The following is a 12,310-nucleotide window of genomic DNA, read 5'->3' on the forward strand; positions in this document are numbered from 1 at the left end:
AGTCTGACACAGGCACTGATGTTCAGCTTCACCCAATGGCTTCTTGGTGGTACTTGTACCACAAGAAACAGCAGTTAGAAAATCATTTCTAGCTGGGCTCCAGTTGCTCACTTCTGTAATCCTAGATACTCAGGAGGCTGAAATCTGAAGATCACTTTTCAAAGCCAGTCTGACAGGAAAGCCCATGAGATTCTTTATCTCCAATCAACTACCAAAGGTAGAGCTGTGGCTCAAAGTGGTAGAGTACTAGCCTTAGTGAAAGAGCTCAGGGACAGTGCCTAGGCCCTAAGTTCCAGCCCCATGTCTGACATACATGCATGCATGCATGCATACATACATACATACATGTATACATACATACATACATGCATACATAATTGTAAGCCAGTCTCACACTTGTAATCCTAGCTACTCAGGAGGCTGAGATCTGAAGATCATGGTTAAAGCTAGTCTGAGCAGAAATGTCTGAGAGATTCTTATCTCCAATATGCTACCAAAAAAGCCAGAAGTGGAACTGTGGCTCAGGTAGAGTGCCCAGGACTTGAGTTCAAGCCCCAGGACCAGAAAAACAAAAACGTGTTTCTAGCGTTAAAATGATAACTTCATGTTAGTTCAGTTGAGATTATTGATGTTTGAGGGAATACATAATTCAGGTCATCTCTAGAGTGAAAAGGACAAGTTTTCACCAGCACAGGTTTTTATTGAAGCATAAGGAACTGTGTTAGGTCCCTCCCAGGACCAGCTGGGGAGCAGAGTCTGCATTTCAAGGGTTGGGAAGTTTTACCGAATTACATTAAACCTCTATGGCACAGTTTATTGGCCTACATAAAGATTTGCTCTTGTAGGAACTGTTGATGCACTTTCAACTGGAAAGAAGCCTAGCATTAATCCTTAGTTGGGTGGAGTTCTCAAAAACCCACTTTGTGACATTCTGTTATCTAGGTGGGCCACTTAAGTATGTCAGGAAGCTTAAGTTCTCTCAAAAATCTTTTTTTTGGGGGGGGGATGGGGTCCTTTCATGGGGCCTGAACTCTGGGCTTGGGCACTATCCCTCAGCTCTTCAGCTCAAGGCTAGCACTCTACCACTTGAGCCACAGTGCCACAGCGCCACTTCTGGCTTTTTTCTTTTTGCTTATGTGGTGCTGAGGAATCGAACCCAGGACCTCATGCATGCAAGGCAAGCGCTCTACCACTGAGCCACCTTCCCAGCCCCTCTCTCAGAAATCTTAAGATACCAAATCCTTTGCATTTTCCCATCGCTTCTGGCTTGTTGTTACCTGTCAGTACAAGGCTAGCCTGGGTAAGATCAAGACAACAGGGTCACCAAAGAACAAATAAATGCTAGGTAGACGCTTACCAGTCCTGGGGCTTGAACTCAAGGCCTGGTGTACTATCCATGAGCTTTTATTTTGCTCAAGGACAGCATTCTACCACTTGAGCCACGGCACCACTTCTGGCCTTTTCTGTTTATGTGATACTGAGGAATCGAATCCAGAGCTTCATGCATGTTAGGCAAGCACTCTACCACTAAGCCACACTCCCAGCCCCCTCTTTAATATTTCTTTTTACTTTTTTTTTTTTTTTTTGGTCATTGAACTCAGGGCCTGAGCACTATCCCTGAACTTTGCTGCTCAAGGCTAGTGTTCTACCACTTTGAGCAACAGCTTCACGTCCAATCTTCTGGTGGTTAATTGGAGATGAGAGGTTCACAGATTTTCCTGTTGGCTTTGAACTGCAACCCTGGGATCTCAGCTTCTGAGTAGCTAGGATTATAGGCATGAGCCAACAGCACCCAGCTTTTATTTACTTCTTTTGGTTTTATTTTGTTGTATTTTTCTAATGTCTTTAGCTGAGTGTTTAGCTAATGTAACTTCCTGGTTTTCTTTCTTCTAACCTTCTAAAATAAGACAAGCATTTGAAACTATACATTTCCTGGGCACTGGTGACATATGTCTGTAATTCCTAGCTACTTAGGAGGCTGAGATATGAGGATCGTGGTTTGGAGCTAGCCAGGACAAAGCTGAAACTTTCCATCTCTAATTGATCCACCAGGGCTGGAAGTAGAGGAATGGCTCAGAGGGTAGAAGAGAAGCCTTGAACAGAAAAAGATGAACAAGACCAAGAAACCTCCAAATAGCTCCTTAAGTATTCTATCAGGAAAGCGGCAGCTTTCTTTATAAATGTCCCTTTGGGGCTGGGAATGTGGCTGAGTGGTAGAGTGCTTGCCTAGCATGCATGAAGCCTTGGGTTCAATTCCTCAGTAAACAGAAAAATCTGGAAGTGGTGTTGTGGCTCAAATGGTAGAGTGCTAGCCTTGAACAAAACAAACTCAGGGACAGTGCCCAGGCTCTGAGTTCAAGCCCCAGGACTGGCAGAAAATAAAATAAAATAAAGAAGTGTACCTTTCACTTGTCTTCCACCCAGGCTAAAGGATGAACCAGAAATTAGTGCTCACAGGTAAAATGGAAGTGAAAAGTTCTGTGGCTAGAGAGAAGTCTCTTCAGTGCTTTGAACTATGTGGTTTCATGTTTTCTATATGCTCAGGGCTTGAGTCTATAATTTGTATAATTTCCATTCAGTCTCTTGATATTTTACAACTTCTTTTTTCTTAAAATTGTTTTGATGTACCTGGATTTGAACTCTTGGCCTTACACTCACTCGGCATGCTTACTCTGCCACTGGAGCCATGCTTTTCTCTATTCCACAACCTCTTTTTATTGTTGTTGCTGTTGGTTGTGGGGTTTGAATTCAGGGCCTGGTGCTGTCCCCGAGTTTCTTTTGCTCAAGGCTAGTGCTCTACCACTTTGAGCCACAGCACTACTTCCCCAATTCTGCTGGGTAATTAGAGATAAGAATCTCAAGGACTTTGCCGCCCCAGTTGGCTTTGATCTGTATCTTCAGATCTCAGACTACTGTGTAACTAGGATTATACGGTGAGCCACCAGCAACTGGCACTGTTCCACAACTTCTAAGCTTTGTATTTGGGTGATTATTGTCCAGGTAACAGGGGCTTTTCATTGTTTGCATTGTTACAGTAATCCATAAGGTTGAAGGATGACTGCAATAATTCATATGTCATGTGGATTTATACTGTGTGTGTGTGTGTGTGTGTGTGTGTGTGTGTGTGTGTGTGTGTGTGTGCTAGTACTGAGGCTCGGACTTGGTCTCATGCACTCTTGTGGCTTTTTTGCTCAAGGCTGGTCCTCTACCATAGCTCCACTTCGCACTTTTTGCTAGTGAATGGGAGATAAGAGTCTCATAGACTTTCCTACCCTGGCTGATTTCCAACTGTGATCTTCAATTCTCAACCTCCTGAGTAGATGGGATTACAGGTGTGAACCACCATCTTTTAAAATTAAACAATAGCTATTTCATTTGACTCAAATTTATATAATTAAAGTTTACATAGAACCTACCCCTATGTCATGGTCATAAAGATTTCATTTTTTCTAAAGGAAAGAAAAATTGGAGAAGAGTAGAGTAGTTGTATTATACATGAACAAATCCTAAAAATGCAAGACAACTAAGTAAATGTAGAACTTTGGATAAGTCGTTAAAGTAAGATCAGAAATGCATCTTTGCTTTTCATCTAAACGGAGGATTGCTTGGTCCAACTGTAAGATACTGTTTTCTTTTAAACAAGGGTAGGCAAAATGATGGCTCTGGCTGTGGGAGAATGAGAATACAGGCAGTCACAAAGGACTCAATGAGGGGCTGGGAAGGTGGCTCAGTGGTAGAGTGCTTGCCTTGCATGCATGAAGCCCTGGGTTCAATTCCTCAGCACCACATATGCAGAAAAAGCCAGAAGTGGCGCTGTGGCTCAAGTGGTAGAGCGCTAGCCTTGAGCTGAAGAGCTGAGGGACAGTGCCCAGGCCCAGAGTTCAGGCCTCATGACCGACAAAAAAAAAAAAAAAAAAGGACTCAGATCCACTGCCACGCAGTTTTAATTGTCACGTGTAGAACTGAGACTATGTCTGTCCGTACAATCCAGGATGTGAATGGGGTAGATGATGTAGAGTGTGAGGGCATAGTGCTGTGAATGCCGCCTGTCCCCAGCACAGCTTTGTTAGTATAGGGAGCAAGCACCTCCTCAGGTGTCCAAGCATCTGCCTGTCTGGGATGTGTGTTGTAATGAAATATACATTAAAAAAAAAAAAACAACTTGCACATTGACCTGGATGTTGGTGGCTCACACTTGTAATCCTAGCCACTCAGGAGGCTGAGATCTGAGGATCACAGTTCAAAGTCATCTGGCTCACACTTGTAATCCTAGCCACTCAGGAGGCTGAGATCTGAGGATCACAGTTCAAAGTCAACTGTGGCAGGAAAGTCCATGAGAGTCTTCTCTGCAATTAACCACCAGAAAACAGGAAGTGGCCCTGTGACTCCAAGTAGTAGAGAACTAACCTTGAGCAAAATGCTCAGGGACAGGGTCCAGGCCCTGAGTTTAAACCTCTGAACTAGCAAAAACAAAACCTTACACATTGAGTTGGGCACCTGTAATCCTAGCTACTCAGGAGGCTGAGATTTAGGATTGTGGTTCAAAGCCAGCCAAGGCAGGAAAGTCTATGAGACCCTTCTTGCCAGTTAACTACTGAAAAGTTAGAAGTAGAGTGGTTCAAGAGAAAGAATGCCAGCCCTGAGTGAAAAAACTCAGGGTCAGTGCTCAGTCCTCGAGTTTAAGTCTTTTTTTTTTTTTTTTGGAGTCTGGTCGTGGGGCCTGAACTCTGGGCCTGGACACTGTCCTTCAGCTCTTCAGCTCAAGGCTAGCGCTCTACCACTTGAGTCACAGCACCACTTCTGGGTTTTTTCTTTTTGCTTATGTGGTGCTGAGGAATCGAACCCAGGGCCTCAGGCATGCAAGGCAAGCGCTCTACCACTGAGCCAACTTCCCAGCCCTTGAGTTTAAGTCTTAAAATAGGCATCAAAAATAAATAATAGGGCCAGGAAGGTGGCTCAGTGGTAGAGCGCTTGCCTTGCATGCATGAGGCCCTGGATTCGATTCCTCAGCACCACATAAGCAGAAAAAGCTGGAAGTGGTGCTGTGGCTCAAGTGGTAGAGCGCTAGCCTTGAGCTGAAGAGCTGAGGGACAGCACCCAGGCCCAGAGTTCAGGCTCCACAAATAAAATAAAACATAATGTCTAGGTGCTGGTGACTCATTCCTGTAATGCTGGCTACTTAGAAGGCTGAGAAGTGGGCTGTGCTGAGAAGGTGAAGGTGTGATTGGGAGGGTCAGTAAGGGAGAGGCAGGAACAGTTTTGTGCCTGGTTCGTGAATTTGGAAATCTTTACAGTATCAGAGTCTCGTTTAAATAATCTCCTTTATACGGCTTTGGTCAGTGTGTTATGCAGGAGAAGGAGGCATGAACATGTGGGCAGATTTAGCACCCAGCTGGCATGTATCTGGCACTCAGCAAGATTATCCCTGGCTTTTCCAGGTGCCTTTGCTATCCTTTAACTTGCTTCTTTCTCTCTTCCTGGTGAATCTCTTAAGTAAGTCCAACCAGTTTTGCTTCTTATTTCCTGGCTATTGTTACAAAAATCTTACCCTCTCCTCTTCTCTTTTAGGGGTTGTTATTATGACTTTTTTTTTTTTTTGTCGGTCATGGGGCTTGAACTCTAGGCTGGACACTGTCCTTAAGCTCTTCAGCTCAAAGCCAGTGTTCTACCACTTGAGCCACAATACCACTTCTGGTTTTCTGGTGTTTTATTGGAGATAAGAGTCTTATGGAGGGGCTGGGAAGGTGGCTCAGTGGTAGAGTGCTTGCCTTGCATGCGTGAGGCCCTGGGTTCGATTCCTCAGCACCACATAAGCAAAAAGAAAAAACCCGGAAGTGGTGCTGTGGCTCAAGTGGTAGAGTGCTAGCCTTGAGCTGAAGAGCTGAGGGGCAGCACCCAGACCCAGAGTTCAGGCCTCACGACTGGACCCCTCCCCCCCCCCAAAAAAAGAGTTACATGGCCTCTCCTGCCTCGGCTGACTTTGAACCTCAATGCTCAGATCTCAATCTCCTGAGTAGCTAGGATTCAGGTGTGAGCCACTGGCGCCTTTTTTTTTTTTTTTTTTTGGTATGGGGTTTGAAGTCAGGGTCTGGGCACTGTCCCTGAGCATTTTTGCTCAAGGCTAGCACTCTACCTCTTGAGCCACAGTGCCACTTCCAGCTTTTTCTATGTGTGTGGTACTGAGAAATCTAACCCAGGGCTTCATGCATGCTAGGCAACCACTCTACCAGTAAGCCACATTCCCAGCTTAGAACTCACTTAGCTTTTTCTTTGCTCAAGGCTGATGCTCTACCACTTGAGCCATGCATCTACTTCAAGCTTTGTGCAGGTTAATTGGTGATAAAAAGCCTCAAATTTGTTTGCTTGGCTGGTTTTGAACCAGGATCTACGGATCTCAGCCTCTGGAATAGTGAGGATTACAGGTTTGAGCCATCTGGAAGAAGGTCACTTTGCGGGAGACATGGGAAGCTACTATTCTAAAACTTTATAATGGACCTAAAATGGATTGGAAGTTAGGCGAGCCTGGAGAGGAGGTGGTTCTCTGTTGAACCCAGGCTATTTTCAAGATGGGAGAGACCAGCAGGTTCCCTAGGGTCTGAGAACAGAAAGAGCAAAGGCAGTTTGTTGCTGAGGGGTGAGGGTGGAGGATGGGGTAGCAAGTTCAACAGTGAGGAAACCACAGATCATATATGAAGGATGCTGGTGAAATGCCCATAATTCATGCACCTTATTTGTAAATTAACTTTTCTCACCTTTCTGCAGAACCGCTATGTTGTTATGATCAAGATTTCTGACAATGAGCCCGTGCTGAAGTCTCATGCCTGTACTCCTAGCTACTAAGGAAACTGAGATTGAGGATCCCATTTTGAAGCCAGCCAAGGCAAGAAAGTCTGTGAGAACCTTTTCTTCAATAAACTTCTAAAAAAAAATTAGAAATAAAGCTGTGGTTCAAATGGCAAGGTGATAACTTTGAGCAAAAATGCTCAGGGATAGGGCCAGGCCCTGAGTTCAAGCTACACACACACACACACACACACACACACACACACACACTTTTTTTTTTGGTCGGTGTGGGGCTTGAACTCTGGGCCTGGGCACTGTCCCTCAGCTCTTCAAGGCAAGTGCTCTACCACTTGAGCCACAGCGCCACTTCCAATTTTCCAGTGGTTCATTGGAGATAAGAGTCTCACGAGCCGGGCGCTGGTGGTTCACGCCTGTAATCCTAGCTACTCAGGAGGCTGAGATCTGAGGATCGCGGTTCAAAGCCAGCCGGGCAGGAGAGACCGTGAGACTCCTATCTCCAATAAAACCACCAGAAAACCGGAAGTGGCGCTGTAGCTCAAGTGGTAGAGCGCTTGCTTTGAGCTGAAGAGCTGAGGGACAGCGCCCAGGCCCAGAGTTCAAGCCCCACGACTGACAAAAAAAAAAAAAAAAAAAAAAAAAGAGTCTCACGAAATTTCCTGCCCAGGCTGGCTTTGAACTGTGATCCTTAGATCTCAGCCTCCTGAGTAGCTAGGATTACAAGAGTGATCCAGCGGTGCCTGGCTTGTCTTATTTTTATCTGACAAAGAAATATACAAAAGAATTTTGGGAACTTTTTTTTAAAATTAGAAATTTATGGATTCATTCTTTACCTCAACTAATTAAATTCATTTGATCATATTTTGCTGGGTGACTAGAACAAAATGTTTCCTAAGAGTGAAAGCTTACTATATTAAACCAGATAGACCCAGTGTCTGCTTTCCATACTGAGTGCATCCTAGAATTGTAAGGGATTTGGAAGGGACTTCTCAAAGTCTGCAAATAGGCCTGACATGAAACACTCCTGAAATTCCAGCATTTAAGAGATCCAGAGTTCAAGGTCTGCCTTGGACAGGCTCAGGCCTGTCTTGAAAACACATAAAAACAAATGAACAAGGGCTGGGAATGTGGCTGCGTAGTAGAGTGCTTGCCTAGCAAGATAAGAGTCTCACAGGGACTTTCCTGCCTGGGCTGGCTTGGAACTGGGATCCTCAGATCTCATCCTCCTGAGGAGCTAGGATTTTAGGCATGAGTCACTGGTGCCCAGCTCTGACTGTTTTTTTTTTTTTTGTGTGTGCCAGTAGTGGGGCTTGAACTCAGGTCCCTTAGCTTTTTCTGCTCAGTCTGGTGCTCTACCACTTGACCCACAGCTCCACTTCTGACTTTTCAGTAGTCAATTGGAGATAAGAGTATCATGACTTACCTGCCTGCTGGCTTTGAACAGGAATCCTCAGATCTTAGCCTTCTGAGTAGCTAGGATTACAGGTGTGAGCCACCAGCCCCTGGCTCTCTTGTTATTTACTTACTACTATTAGTACTATTATTAGCCAGTCCTGTGGCTTGAACTCAGGCCCTGGGAGCTGTCCATAGCTTCTTTTATGCTCAAAGCTAGTGGTCTACCATTTGAGCCACAGCTCCACTTCTGGCTTTTTTTTTTCTTTTTAAAATAATTTATTGGAAATAAGAGTCTCATGAACTTTCTTGCCTGGGATGGCTTTGAACTGGGATCCTTAGATTTCAGTCTCCTGGGTAACTAGGATTACAGGCATGAGCCACTGGCACTGGACTTTAAAAAAAATATTTACTTGTTGGTTTATTTATTTGTGCCAATCCTGGAGTTTGAACGTGGCCAGAGTGCTGCCCTTGAGCTTTTTATTTTTTTGTACAAGGCTAGCATTCTACCTCTTGAGCATCAGCTTCATTTATGCTACAAGCCTACAACTTCACTTTTCAGTGATTCATTGGAGATAAAAGTCTCAGACACAGCCGGGCGCCGGTGGCTCACACCTGTAATCCTAGCTACTCAGGAGGCTGAGATCTGAGAATCGCGGTTCAAAGCCAGCCCGGGCAGGAAAGACCGTGAGACTCCTATCTCCAATAAACCACTAGAAAACCGGAAGTGGCGCTGTAGCTCAAGTGGTAGAGCGCTTGCCTTGAGCTGAAGAGCTGAGGGACAGCACCCAGGCCCAGAGTTCAAGCCCCACGACCGAAAAAAAAAAAAAAAAATCTCAGACACTTTTCTGCTGGTTTGGCTTTGAACTATGATCCTCACATCTCAGAGCTAGGATCTGGGGCATGAACCACGAGCACACAGCTTTTATTATTTTATTTATTTATTTTGTTGGTCACGGGGCTTGAACTCTGGGCCTGGGTGCTGTCCCTCAGCATTTCAGCTTGAGGCTAGCACCACGTGAGCCACAGTGCCACTTCTGGGTTTTTCTGCTTATGTGGTGCTAAGGAATCAAATGCAGGGCCTCATACATGCAAGGCAAGCACTCTACCACTGTATAATACAATATTATACACAATTATATATATATCCTTCTTCCATGATACATATTGTGCGAGTAGCATTTCAATAACTTCATAATATTTTATAATGCAGACATGCTGTCATTTCTGTATACCTCTATTTTTAGATAATTAGGTGATCTCTAGTCCTTTACTGTTACAAACATGCTGCAATGAACCCTCGAACATAAATCCTTTTGAATTTGCTGGAGTTGATCTGTAGGCTAAATCCCTAAAAAGAGACATGAAACATCAGTGTGGACAGAAGTCAAGGGTCCTTTATTTAATCCCATCAGCTTCCTGGAGAGCCTGTCTTCTCACGTCATTTATAAAACAATGACAAGAAAGGATTGAAAATTTGGCTGAAGAGATTAAAATTTCCTTTTTACTTCATTTCTAAAACAACAGCAATAAGCCCTAAGATGCATTTAAAAATAGTCACAGTGTTGGGATTAGCTCAGGGGTAAAAATGAGGCTCTAGGTTCAATCCCCAGCACTGTAAAAGAAGAGACAAAAAATAAAGTCACAGGGGCTGGGAAGGTGGCTCAGCAGTAACGTGCTTGCCTCACATGCATGAGGCCCTGGGTTCGATTCCTCAGCACCACATAAACAGAAAAAGCCGGAAGTGGCGCTGTGGCTCAAGTGGTAGAGTGTGCTAGCCTTGAACTGAAGAGCTGAGGCACAGTGGACAGACCCAGAATTCAAGCCCCACGACTGACAAAAAAAAAAGTCACAATTCTTTCTATTTCCATTTGTTTTCTTGTTTGATGAGGTTTAAGACCCACCATAATCTGAGCAACTAACTATACAGTGCAAAGGGGAACAAACTGTAAAAGGAATGTGTGGCGTATTAGCTTCCTTAGGCTTCAAAATTCAGGACTTTTTTTTTTTTGGTCCATCATGGGGCTTGAACTCTGGGTCTGGGCGCAGTCCCTGAGCTCTTCAGCTCAAGGCTAGGTGCTCTACCAGTTGAGCCACAGCACCACTTCCGGTTTTCTGGTGGTTTATTGGAAATCAGAGTCCCACAGACTTTCCTACTTGGGCTGGCTTTGAACTGTGATCCTCAGATCTCAACCTCCTGAGTGCTAGGATTATAGGCATGAACCACCACACCAGCACCTTGCAAAAGACTTTCTATATAGCATAAGGGAGAGATTTTTTGGACAATAAGAGTAGAGAGTGTCTGTGGCCAGCAGGGGGCAGCATATCCCCACAGAGAATTAGGCTGTGGCTGGCACAGTGACTTGGGATGGCCTCAGCTATGCAGGCCCACTGTGCCACTTTCTCTGCCATCTCCTGGTAGGAGCAGGCTGGACTAGGGAAGAAAGCCTAGCTAAAAGCCGAAGGTAAACTGAAATATCCAATGCAGGGTGCCATAGAGTTAAAGAGGAAAGGAGATTATGAGCACATCTCCTTGCAGAAGAGAGCTTGAATTAAACATTTGATTATCCCAGCTACTCTTGGTGCCATAAAATACAGAAGGAATATACTCTTTTGAGTTGATATATTTCATTTCTATTTTTCTGAAAACTGAAGAAAATGTTAAATCTTCTATCTTCTGTTCACCTAGAAAGAAGACTTATTATTTTACCCTAAAAAGCAAGTTAACCTGCTCTTTTACTATTGGTCCATTCAGGCGGCAAATGTAAATGGAGTGCGAGGTGCAGCAATAGTGCACAGGATATGTGTGGTCTCTGTTCTTGTTGGCAAAGCAGAAAAGGCTTGTTGGGTCAGGAAAGTTTTAATTGTGACACTGGAACTGGCCTTTAGGGAAGTGAATTTCTCAGTAACTCAGAAATGGAAAAGAAAATATACTAACACCTTCATTCTGCCCTATTGGCCTCAGGATTCACAAATGAAAGAGCACCTGAATGATGCCCCAGGAAAGAGCAAGCACTGTGCAAGTGGAAGACTTAAAAAGCCAGAAGTGGCATCTTAGTGTGTCCTTACTTGTGGGCCAGCACTCTGCCAAATGCAAACATGAACTCCACTAAGATCAAATCATCCCCCCACCCCCAGACTCACATTGGTGTTGTGAAGCCCATGTTACAGAGGAGGTACTTGAGGTGTTGGGACCTTATAATCAGGCTGTTAACAATTCACAGATCAGCCCAGTGCAAGCGGCTGAGATCTAAGGGTCCTGGTTGGAAGTCAGCCTTGGCAGGAAAGTCTGTGAGACTCTTATCTCCAATAAACCACCAGAAAACCAGAAGTGGCGCTGTGGCTCAAGTGGTCGAGCACTGGCCTTGAGCTGAAGAGCTGAGGGACAGCGCCCAGGCCCAGAGTTCAAGCTCCATGACTGACAAAAAAATAAAATAAAATAAAATTTGAACTCAGGTGTGACCCTAGATGATTTTAGGCTTCATCAGTGTGGTTCTGTAGAAGAGAATCAGCACTAAAACATTAGGTGACAGAGCCAGGTATGGTTGAAGGCTTGTAATCCTAGCACTTGGAGGGGGACCCAGTTTGAGGCTAGCCTGTGCTACACACAGCAAAACTATGTCTTAAAAACAGAAAAATTATGTCATATATTACCTCATGAAAAAAATATAAAAATTGAATTACGGCTTTTCACACATGCATCAACATATGCAATTCATCAGGTCTAAAATCATCCCATGTACTACTTTCTATAAAATGGAAACCAGCCATGTGTCTTAAAATAAGCCTCCTGTGGGTGGCAGTGGATCACACGTGTAAACCTAGCTACTTAGGACAGACTCTCCTGGGACTTGAACTCAGGACCTGGATCGTCCCTAAGATTTTTTTTTTTTTTTGGTCCAGTCGTGGGGCCTGAACTCAGGGCCTGGGCGCTGTCCCTCAGCTCTTCAGCTCAAGGCTAGCACTCTACCACTTGAGCCACAGCGCCACTTCCAGCTTTTTTCTTTTTGCTTATGTGGTGCTGAGGAATCGAACCCAGGGCCTCAGGCATGCAAGGCAAGTGCTCTACCACTGAGCCACCTTCCCAGCCCCGTCCCTAAGATTTTTGTTCAAAGCT

Source organism: Dipodomys merriami, unplaced genomic scaffold (assembly GCF_024711535.1).
Source record: "Dipodomys merriami isolate MVZ:Mamm:240054 unplaced genomic scaffold, mDipMer1.0.p SCAF_8, whole genome shotgun sequence".
Lineage (NCBI taxonomy): Eukaryota > Metazoa > Chordata > Mammalia > Rodentia > Heteromyidae > Dipodomys > Dipodomys merriami.